The following is an 11,576-nucleotide window of genomic DNA, read 5'->3' on the forward strand; positions in this document are numbered from 1 at the left end:
GAGCAATGAATATTCAGTTAACCTTATCTGATGATGGTTCAATTCTAGCAGAGTTGAAAGCTAAACTGGTTTTTCTTCAGCAAATTTGTAAAGCTCAGAAGTGTGATAATGATTTGCAAACCAAAAGAATACAATGTGAGTTGACAATAGATTTAGACTATCAGATCGGACCTGATGATTGTTTAATGTTCTGAGATAGAATTTGCATACCAAAGAATCCTGAGCTCATTCAAAAAATTTTACATGAAGCACACAATAGTTGTTTATCTGTTCACTCGGGGAGTTCTAAAATGTACAATGATTTGAAACAGTTGTATTGGTGGTCGGGTATGAAATGAGACATTTTAGAGTTTGTATCGAGATGTTTAGTTTGTCAATAAGTAAAAAATAACATCAAGTGCCATCGGGATTACTACAACCTGTGATAATACCAGAATGGAAATGGGATAAAGTTACGATGGATTTCGTATTGGGATTACCCCTGTCTCCGAAGAAGAAAAATGCTATTTGGGTTGTCGTTGATCGACTGACGAAATCAACACATTTCATTTCGATGCGTACCAATTATTCACTTGATAAATTTCCTGAACTGTACATTTTTGAGATCATTAGATTGCACGGGGTGCCAGTTTCGATTATTTTGGATAGAGATCCAAGGTCTACGTCGCGATTTTGGAAGAAATTATAAAAAGCTCTAGGTACGAGATTGATTTTTAGTACAGCATTTCATCCAGAAACTGACGACCAGTCTGAGAGAGTAATACAAATTCTTGAAGATATGCTTCGTTGTTATGTTTTAGAATTTGAAGGCAACTGGGAGAAATATTTGTCGTTGGTTGAATTCACGTATAACAATAGTTTTCAATCGATCATAAAGATGGCACCTTATGAAGCTTTGTATGGTCACAAATGCCGAACTCCATTGTATTGGACCGAGCTGAGTGAGAAAAAGATTCACGGGGTTGATTTGATCCAAGAGACTGAAGATAAAGTGAAAGTAATTCGTAACAATCTGAAAGTAGCTTTAGATCGATAAAATTGTATGTGGATTTGAAACGAAAAGACATTGAATTTTAGATCGGTGACAAATTATTTTTGAAAGTATCTCCGTGGAAGAAAATTCTTCGTTTTGGTCATAAAGGCAATTGAGTCCGCGATTTATCGGACCGTACGAGAGTATTGAATGAATAGGGCCAGTGGTATATCAGTTAGCTTTACCGTCAAAGTTGGAAAAGATTCACAATGTATTTCATGTGTTGATGTTACATCGATATAGATCAGATCCCTCACATGTAATTTCTCCAACAGAGATTGAGATTCAACCTGATATGATGTATAACAAAGAACCGATTAGAATTTTAGCTTGAGAGGTTAATCAATTGAGAAATAAAAGCATAGTTTTAGTGGAAGTATTATGGAAACGGTATGGTGTTGAAGTAGCCACATGGGAGCCCAAGGAAGCTATGAGAAAATAGTACCCTAACCTATCCACTGGTAAGATTTTCGGGGACGAAAATCCCTAAGGGGGAGAGTTGTAACAGCCTTTTTTAGTCAAATCAGAACAGTGGTTTCGGGACTACAAATTTGAAGTTGAAATAACTATTTATTATTATTTTAATATCAACAACATGATAATATGATTGTGCAAAAATTTCGTTAAGAAATTTTATCGTTTGAGTGTTTAATTCGATAAAAAGGACTAAATCACGTAAAGTGAAAATTTTATGTTCTATTAGTTAAATGTGTCTATTAGCTATGGAACATTATAGAAAAGGTCCTAAAGTAGTAATTAGACCATTATAATGGTGAGTGGACATTTATGGACACATTATTAGGTGTTTTAATGGGGTTTATTAGTAAGGTTAATTTGGTAATTTGGTTATTAAGGTATAAAAAATAAAACAAAAAAATCATATTTTGTTGGCTATCATCTTCTTTAGGCGAATTTAACAAGAAGGAAGCCAAAATTTTTAAGGTTTCACTCGGCCATGACATCTATGCTCAATTAGGTACGATTTTTGTCTCTTTTTTAATGATTTCTATGTTTTTAATATTATTGCAGCTTACTCTAGCTAGTCCAGGGACTATTTTACAAAATTGTTAAAGTTTTAGGTTTTTTCCATTGATGAATGTTGATGTATTTTGATGTTTAATGGTAGAAAATGTATGCTCTTATTAGATAAACAACATTTCTAAAGTGATTTTTAGTGAAAATGCAAATTAGGGATTAAATTGTGAAATGTGAAAAGTTTGTGGGTAAATGTGAAATAAATAAAAATTATGGGCTGATATGTGTACTAGGAAAATTCGGCTAGCATGGGTTGGTATTGAATTTCATGAATTTTTGATTTTATGAAATAAGGACTAAATTGTAAAAATGTGAAACATTAGGCGAAAACAAGTAAAAGTGCCTTAATGTGAATTTTTGGACTAAATTGAATAGAGAGATAATTAAATAAGTTAATTTTAAATATATTTAGATAAGAAAGACGAAATAAGAACTTAGATCGGGGAAAGAACAAGGTTTCAAAATAGTTGACTCGTGTTGTCGTTTTTACATCCGAGGTAAGTTCGTATGTAATAAGTTTTGTTATAAATGTATTTTAAATGTTTTAATATTGCATAAACTGTGAATAGGAGATTACGAACATGTTTGACGATGATTCGAAAAACGTGAAAATCCCAGTTGAACCTTAGGAATAGATTAGGATATGAATGATGATAAACCGTAATTTATACATATTTTTACCCCATGCTTAACACGTTTTATAGATGATTTTTCCTTAGAATTGGTGAATTCGATGCTCTTAATGCCTTAATTTCATGTTTTATATTTAGGAGAGCATAGGAGAGCGAAAGGAACGAGAAACTGGCCAAAAACGGAGAAAATGGGCCAAAGTACGAAATCAACACAGCCTGGACTTCCTCACACAGGCAGACTACACAACTGTGTCAATTTGGCAGATTCGAAGCACGATTCACACGGACGTGTCACATGGGCATGTCCCTGCCAAGCCCAAATTGAGTCCAATTCGAAAAAGGCTAATTTTGAGGGTTTTTAGGCATTCTAAAGCCTATAAATACGCCTTAAAGGAAGAGAAAAAGGAGAGGCACGGAGAGGAAGGAAGGAATTACTCGAAAGAAGCCGATTGATCCATCTTAGAAGTCGGTTTCATCATCAAGACTGAAGATCTCCCCTCAACTTCCCTCAGGAGTTTTGGGTTTTCTTTATGTTTTATATTCGTTATTCTTCTAAGATGTTTTCCTTTTCAGTTATGAACTAAATCCCCTAAATACCTAAGGGGAATGAAACCTAAGAAGAATCTTGTTATTATTTTCTGAATTGTATGATAAATATTTAACTTATTCTTAGTTATGTGTTCTTAATTCTTGTTTTGATATCCCAGGATACTGATTCAGGATAAGCTCTTATTCAGAGGAGGAATAGACCCTGTCTAAGAGTACATTTGTCATAATTAGGTGGAATTGATTGCGCGCCTAGAGATAGGGTGACAAGATTTTGCCGGATTAGGGTGAAACCTAATAAGGGGATCCATAGATCGAGTTAATGCAACCCTAGAGTGTTAATTAGAGAAAAGTCTCAATTATTCAATCTAGGGATTAGACATTATTAGTCTTGAATAGGGATAATAACATAACTTAGGGATCTCTACGGAACAAGTTAAATGAATAAATCGTCCGATTCGGAGCCAAAATAATAGGTATAGTCTAAGTGGATTTTTCCTTAGGTATTGTCTTTATTCAATCGTTTTTCAAAAGTAATCCTGCAATTCCATTCTCTGTGAATTCTTAGATTAGTTAATTAGTTAGTTAAAACCAAACCACCTTATTTTTAGGCTAGATAATAAAAAGACAGTCATTACTAGTACTTTTAGTTCCTTTGGGTTCAACAACCTGGTCTTGCTAAAACTATACTACTGTTCGATAGGTACACTTGCCTGCATCGCAATAATAGTTAGTTTCAAGAACAATTAATTATAAATATTTAAAACTTACCTGTCACGAAAATCGCGACCAAGTTTTTGGCGCCGTTGCCGGGGAACTAAGATATTTGGAACGCTCAATTTTTATTACTTTAGCCATTTATTTTTCTTGCAATTTAATTTAATTTATTATTATTATTTATTAATTTACTTTTTCTTTCTCTTGGCAGGTTTTTATAGTTTATAACTAGAAGGAACCCATCAGGACCACTACTTTTTGACGAAGAAATCGATCACACGGTTCACAGAAACCAAAGAGAAATAAGACGAAGCTTAAGATACACAAAAAACGAGCAAGAGGACGATACTCAACCCCCAACCGAAGAGATGACTGAAAAACAAGACAATCAGCTACCCCCTGTAATTGCGGTTAATAAAAATCCTGCTCCACGCACTATGTATGATTATGCTAAACCTTCTTTAACAGGAACTGAATCGAGCAAAGTTAGACTTGCTGTAGCTGCAAATACTTTTGAACTAAAACCTAAAATTATTCAAATGATACAACAATTTGTTCAGTTTGATGGTTTGCAGGATGAGGATCCCAATGCTCACTCAGCAAACTTTTTGGAACTATGCAATACATTTAAAATTAATAGTGTTTCTGATGATGCCATTCGTCTTCGGTTATTCCCTTTTTCATTGAGGAACAAAACTAAATAGTGCTTGAACTCATTACCATAAGGGTCAATCACTACTTGGGAACAAATGACCTAAAAATTTCTATTAAAATATTTCCCGGTGGCTAAAACGGCAAAATTACGTAATGATATCTCTTCGTTTGTGCAGATGGACTTAGAAACTCTTTACGATGCGTGGGAGAGATACAAGGACTTACTGAAAAGGTGCCCTCACCATGGGTTATTGCTTTGGCTTCAGGTTCAAACGTTCCATAATGGCCTGAATCCTTTGACTCGGCAAATGGTTGACGCAACGGCTGGCGGAACCATCAATAATAAAACACCTGAAGATGCTTATGAGTTTATAGATGAGATGTCACTGAATAACTATCAGTGGCAAGTCATGAGGACAAAAACAATGAAAACAACCGGTGTTTATAATGTCGACTCGGTCACCATGCTCTCTAATCAAGTAGAACTCTTGAATAAGAAAATTGATGGTTTTCTTAATGTTGCATAGGTTTACCGAGTAATGCAGTGCGAAGCAAGTGGAGGTGGATCAAGCAATTCGGAATACCAACCTTATGGCCACAACATGGATAACAAGCAGCTAAATTACATGGGTACTAATCCTCGATCTCAAAAAAAAATCCATATAGTAACACTTACAATGCAGGTTGGAGGAACCACCCAAATTTCTCGTGAGGCGGTCAGGGAAGTCAAAGACCACAACATCCCCCAGGCTTTCAACAACCACCCTACCAACAAGAGAAGAAGCCGAACCTTGAAGAGATGCTGTCTACATTTATCTTGGTATCAGAAACCCATTTCCATAACACCGAGACAACACTTAAAAATCATCAAGCGTCGATCCAAAGGCTCAAAACTCATATAGGCCAGCTTTCCAGACTAATCTCCGAATGACCACAAGGTAGCTTGCCAAGTAATACTGAACCCAACCTAAAGGAACAACTCAACACGATTAATGTTCAAGATGAAGAAGGATTCATTGAGCCTGAGCCAGAATCAAGGCAAGAAACTATGGTAAGAAGAGGTCAAGGTGAGGTAGGTAATAATAAAACAAATCAGTGAATGTCGAACATAAACCTCGTGTGCCATACCCCAACGCGACAAGGAAAGACCGCTCAGATGAACAATTTGGTAAATTCCTTAAACTCTTAAAAAATTACACATTAACTTACCGTTTATTGAAACTCTATCATATGCCAAACGCAATGAAATTTTTAATGGAGCTTTTAACAAATAAGCGGAAGTTGGATGAGGCGTCGCATGTGGAGCTAAACGCAGTTTGCTCAGCTATTCTGCAAAATAAGCTATCGAAAAAATTAAAAGATCTAGGGAGTTTTACAATTCCTTGTTTAATTGGTACTTTAGATGTTAATAATGCATTAGTTGATTTAGGGGCTAGTATTAACGTCATGCCCTACAAAATGTTCAAACAACTAAGTCTTGGGAAACCAAAACTAACTAGGATGAGCATTCAATTAGCAGATAAAACTATAAGATTTCATAGGGGTATCATTGAATATGTGCTAGTTAAAATCGATAAATTTATATTTCTCGTGGACTTCATTGTTCTAGACATAGAAGAGGATAGCAACACTCCTTTAATTCTAGGAAGACCTTTTTTAGCAACTGTTAAAACGATCATTGATGTTGGCATAGGTGAACTCACACTCCGTGTGGGAGACGAAACAATCACCCTTCAAGCTCGCAATTCTGGCAACACATCGGAAATTGAAGGTGATCGTTTAACCCATTCTACTAAAATTGACAATATGGTGCAACCTACTTTGCAGGAAATAAGTCTGAAGGAAGTACATGAGCCATTCTCAAGCAATGGTAGAGGACCTATTCATGAAGAACGAAGGCTACAAACCGAGGAGCTAGATGAATGGCAAATGCATAAACCAAGAACGCATGATAAACTAGAACTACGCCAGAACAAGCTCAACACCTTCCCACATCAACTTAAGGTTGGAGATAAAGTCTTATTAGATGCCGCAGATCCTCACATTGTCACTACCACACCGAATGAAGAAATCCCTCTTACGGTACTTGGCATTTTCCCATTCAGTACAGTCGAGGTAAGTCATCTCAAGTTCGACACTTTTAAGGTAAACAACTCCCATTTGAAACCTTATTTTGATGAGAATGATAGCAGGAATAAGGAGTATAAACTCTTCGAACCACCATGACCATTCAATGGAGAGGTAAGTCGAGCTTAGACTATAAATAAGCACTTCTCGGGAGGCAACCCGAGCACTAACTGTATTAACTTCTTTGAAATTTAGTCTTCAACACCTAACTTACTAACGAAGCTCTTGAATACAGGTTTTCCACAGAGACACGGCCAAGCACACGGGCGTGCTTAGGGCCGTGTGAAAATAGGGTAACTATTTTCTGAAACATGGTCTACGATAAAACAGCATGGGTGTGCGACATGGCTGTGGTCGAACTTGCCAAAACAACATGGGCGTGAGACATGCCCGTGTGGAAGAACCATGGGTGAACCTATTAAAACAGCATGGGTGTGCGACACGCCTGTGTCTAGCACCCGTAGTCAAACCTGTTAGATTGACATGGGCGTGGGAGAAACGAATAATGCCAGACACGGTCGTGCGACGCGACTGTGTGCACCTACAAGCCTAAAGAACACGAGCATGTACTAAATGTCAGACATGCCCAAACTCAAAATTCGCGAATCACACAGGCTGGAATTGGAGAACACGGGCGTGTTACCTGGCCGTGTGCCCTAAAACCTATAAATAGGCTACACTATTCATTGTCTTCTTCACCCAAAAACCCTAACCCTAGCCATTGCAAGCCCATATGCCCTCCCCATCACGCCCGTGCACTGCTTCCAACTTCATTTCTGATGCTTATTCTTCCATTTTTTAGTGTTTGTTCACTCTTTTACCTTTAACTCCACGCATTTTTAATGCTATAATCTTCATGTATCTCACACTATGCTATCATTCAAGTTTCATTTCTTTTAAGATTAGCTATCATTCATTCCCCATGACATATTTTTTATGAAACTCTCATGCCTTATTCACCTATTCTAAATCAATATTCATAGTTTTCAATTGCTTTTTTTTATTTACCATTACAACTCATGCTATGTGCCAAATTTATGCTCTATATATTTCCATGAAATTCGATACCCATTCTCATGCCCTTATAATACCAATGTCACGAAATTATGCTATCAAAATTTGTTATGTTGGCTGAGTTTAGTTAGTATTAGTAATTTTGGCTCAAATTGTTAGTTTAAATTCATGGCTTTTCAAATTCGTTTACCTACTATTATTATCCTTTACAATTATAGGTACCATATCATCTTGACATGGTTAAAAGGCCACTGTCCCTGCTTTAAAGAAAAGGAAGGGAGCGTCATCTTCCTCGGGTCCTACTGTGGAAGTTTGCCACCCTTTACCGAGGTTCCCCATTGGGCCCTAAGAAGAACTCTTCCAAATACTCTGAGTCCGTCCTTTAATTGCAGGCCGCTGCATCGACTGGGCTGCAATAGAACAAGTTCAGTTGGTTGATGCGATTTGGGCCCTCCTAACCACCGACCTTTGGGAGCTTTTCTTTGGGATCATCGAGCCGATGTATCTCGAGCTTACGATGGAATTATACTCCACATTTCATCTTTAGATCGTAATGACGAACTACGATGATCCTGGCACGGTGCAATTTTGCCTAGGTGGATTAATCCGCCAGCTCAGTGTTCCAGAATTTGGTACTGCACTGGGTTTATATACAGAGGAATTCAAGGAGGAGAATAACTTACATGCTCTCAACCGCCACATCCATCGTTCTCCTTTACGGTGTTGGGATGCACTAGTACCAGGAGGGGCCACCTACAATCCCAACCGCTCCAAGGCATCGGCTCTCCCTCCATCTCTGAGGTACCTACAAGCCATTTTGGCTCACACGATTATAGAAAGGCGAGAGAGCATCAGCGTCGTCAACACTCACGACGCCTACTTTTTATAGTGTATATCGCACGGACATGTCATCGACCTTGCCTATTTCATCGCCCTCGCGATTCAACACCAGACGAAGCGGCATAAGAAGGGGGTCACTCCATTGGCCCCTATGTTACCCGGTTGGCTCGACACTTCGAGCTCCTCAGCACCGCAGCCCAAGAATCATCCTTAACCCTCATTGGCCAGATGTCTCCACAAGGCATCTCGAGCATCCTTAGCATGAGGATGATCGAAAAGCGCCGAGGAACCTACCCTCCTCAATATCGTCTTGCCCAATCTACTGAAGAGGAGGCCTACGAGGACATTCCTGATAATGTCCCTCCACAGCACAAGCACCCACTGACTCAGCCACCACCACCCTCTCGTTCAGTTCATGCGGCAGCTTCATATGATGACATTCTGAGCGTCTCACTCTATTCGAGCAGCAGCATTTTCAACGATTTGACAACATCGATGCTACTCTACAACAGATTTGTCAGCACCTCCATATCTCATCGCCAGTCCCACCTCGCGAACCATCCAGCGATGAAGATGTTTAAAAACATTTATTTATTATTTTATGTTTTAAATTTTTATTAAAACTATTTTTTTATTTTTTATTAGATTTTAAAATTTTATTTTATAGTTATCAATATCGTTTATTTCATTCAGAGTAATTATTCTTATTTATACCCTTTAAAAAGTTCCTGATTCTATCACAGTTATATAGAGCTCCTAAGCTCATCATAGGAACCAAAAACTCCACCGGGAAAGGTTCTCCACGACTGCCATGTCCTGCTCACCCACAACCATAGCTACCACTAGATATAATATTCTTTTGGCGCAGGACTTATGGACTAATGAACCTCTACCACCGCCGGAGCATCCTCCTTCACTCTCGCACCGATTACTCTCCAAAACTCCAGTTCTAGGAATTCATCATACAAGAAGTTTCACTTCTCCCCCTATCTTATGATTACAAAATTATCTTTTCCTATCTATCCATGTACATTGAGGGCAATGTACATCTTAAGTGTGGGGGTAATTACTTCATTTCCCTATTAGGAAAATCCCTGAATGATTGCCATGTTCTCTTGAAAAGCTCTCATATCAGTTTTAGGATAAATTTTAATTGATTTATGATTTTGATTGATATATCCTGAATTAAAACATAAGCATTTATGCATTGATTGTTTAAACTTTAAGACATTAGAGAATCAAGCATGATAAGTTGATTTTTAAGAATTTAAAATCTTAGGTTGTTTCCCCAAAGTTTAGGTATTACTTTGAGTTAGAATTCACAAGTTTTAAACATCAAAAAGCCATAATTTTTGTTAAATTTTTGAGCCTTTTGAGCATCTATTAATTCTTTCATGCTCACTTTTATTATTGCTTTGAGTGCGTCAGTATTGAACTGTTATTCTAGAACTTGCTTGATTATGCATGTCAAGACCACACCATTTGATTTGATATGTCAAAATGATTAAGGCACTTAGGATTAACCCACTCATGCCATGAAAAGCCTACCTCCACGATTAACCCCTAGTAAACTCCCTTGAGCCTAACAAAACATTACTTGTATTACCCTTAATATTTACCCTTAATCCATTATTGTTGAAATCCCCTAAATTAATTTGATCCCTATTTTTGTCGAGATTTGAATTGAAATAGTTGCTTCACTATGTTTTATTCTATTTTGTAATTTAACTTGTTCTTAAAAAAAATGTATACATATTAGTAGTAGTAATCTTTTGTTTCTGAGCTTAAGTATTTAAATTCCATATTCTGAGAAGAAGCTCTGTTGTACACAAGTGATATTAAATCTTTTTCTAGTTAAATGATTTTTCAATTCAATCTCGATTCTAACTTTTGCTTTCAGCCTGTGACCACACCCCCTAACCAAGCCTCATTATAACCCTCTAAAGACTTTTTGATTGATGTATCATCTCGATTTATAGTGGTGGAGATTTGATTTTCATGCAAGCCTATGGTAATGACTTTTCATAATTGACTATTGAGTGTTTCATTTATTGTCCTTAAACACCTCGAGTGATTTGAGTGAATCTTTAGTGAGGATGTGAAACTCTGTGACATTTCGAATCAAAGGTAATTATTTAGACGAGGGGAGACACCTATATTTTCATGATAAAGTGCTCAAATTGGAATGATTGAAACTTTGATGTTCTTTCAGTTGAATTTTCAATGTATGATCACCTATGGATTATTTTGAGATATTACCGATAGGAATTATAGGTTGAGAAGGATTTATTTTGATTATGAGTTGAGAATTTTGCTTGAGGACAAGCAAATGCTTAAGTGTAGGGGTATTTGATAAACCGTAATTTATACATATTTTTACCCCATGCTTAACACATTTTATGGATGATTTTTCCTTAGAATTGGTGAATTCGATGCTCCTAATGCCTTAATTTCATGTTTTATATTTAGGAGAGCATAAGAGAGAGAAAGGAACGAGAAACGGGCCAAAAACGGAGAAAATGGGCCAAAGTACGAAATCAACACGGCCTGGACTTCCTCACACGGGCAAAGCACACGGCCGTGTCAATTTGGTAGATTCGAAGCACGATTCACACAAACGTGTCACACGGGTGTGTCCCTGCCGAGCCCAAGTTGAGTCCAATTCAGAAAAGGCTAATTTTAAGGGTTTTTAGGCATTCTAAAGCCTACAAATACGTCTTAAAGGAGGAGAAAAAGGAGAGACACGGAGAGGAAGGAAGGAATTACTCGAAGGAAGCCGATTGATCCATCTTAGAAGCCGGTTTCATCTTCAAGACTGAAGATCTCCCCTCAACTTCCCTCAGGAGTTTTGGGTTTTCTTTATGTTTTGTATTCGTTATTCTTCTGAGATGTTTTCCTTTTTAGTTATGAACTAAATCCCCTAAATACCTAAGGGGAATGAAACCTAAGACGAATCTTGTTATTATTTTCTGAATTGT

At 37.2% G+C, this 11,576-nt stretch overlaps 1 non-coding gene across 1 annotated transcript; it reads right to left on the minus strand.

Annotated features, from left to right (window-relative positions):
- Positions 1 to 4,759: 4,759 nt before the first annotated feature.
- Positions 4,760 to 4,867, minus strand: LOC121217244 (small nucleolar RNA R71). Its single transcript, XR_005913363.1, has one exon. It is a non-coding gene; the product is annotated as a small nucleolar RNA R71 (small nucleolar RNA).
- Positions 4,868 to 11,576: the final 6,709 nt, after the last annotated feature.

Source organism: Gossypium hirsutum, chromosome A02 (genome assembly GCF_007990345.1).
Source record: "Gossypium hirsutum isolate 1008001.06 chromosome A02, Gossypium_hirsutum_v2.1, whole genome shotgun sequence".
Lineage (NCBI taxonomy): Eukaryota > Viridiplantae > Streptophyta > Magnoliopsida > Malvales > Malvaceae > Gossypium > Gossypium hirsutum.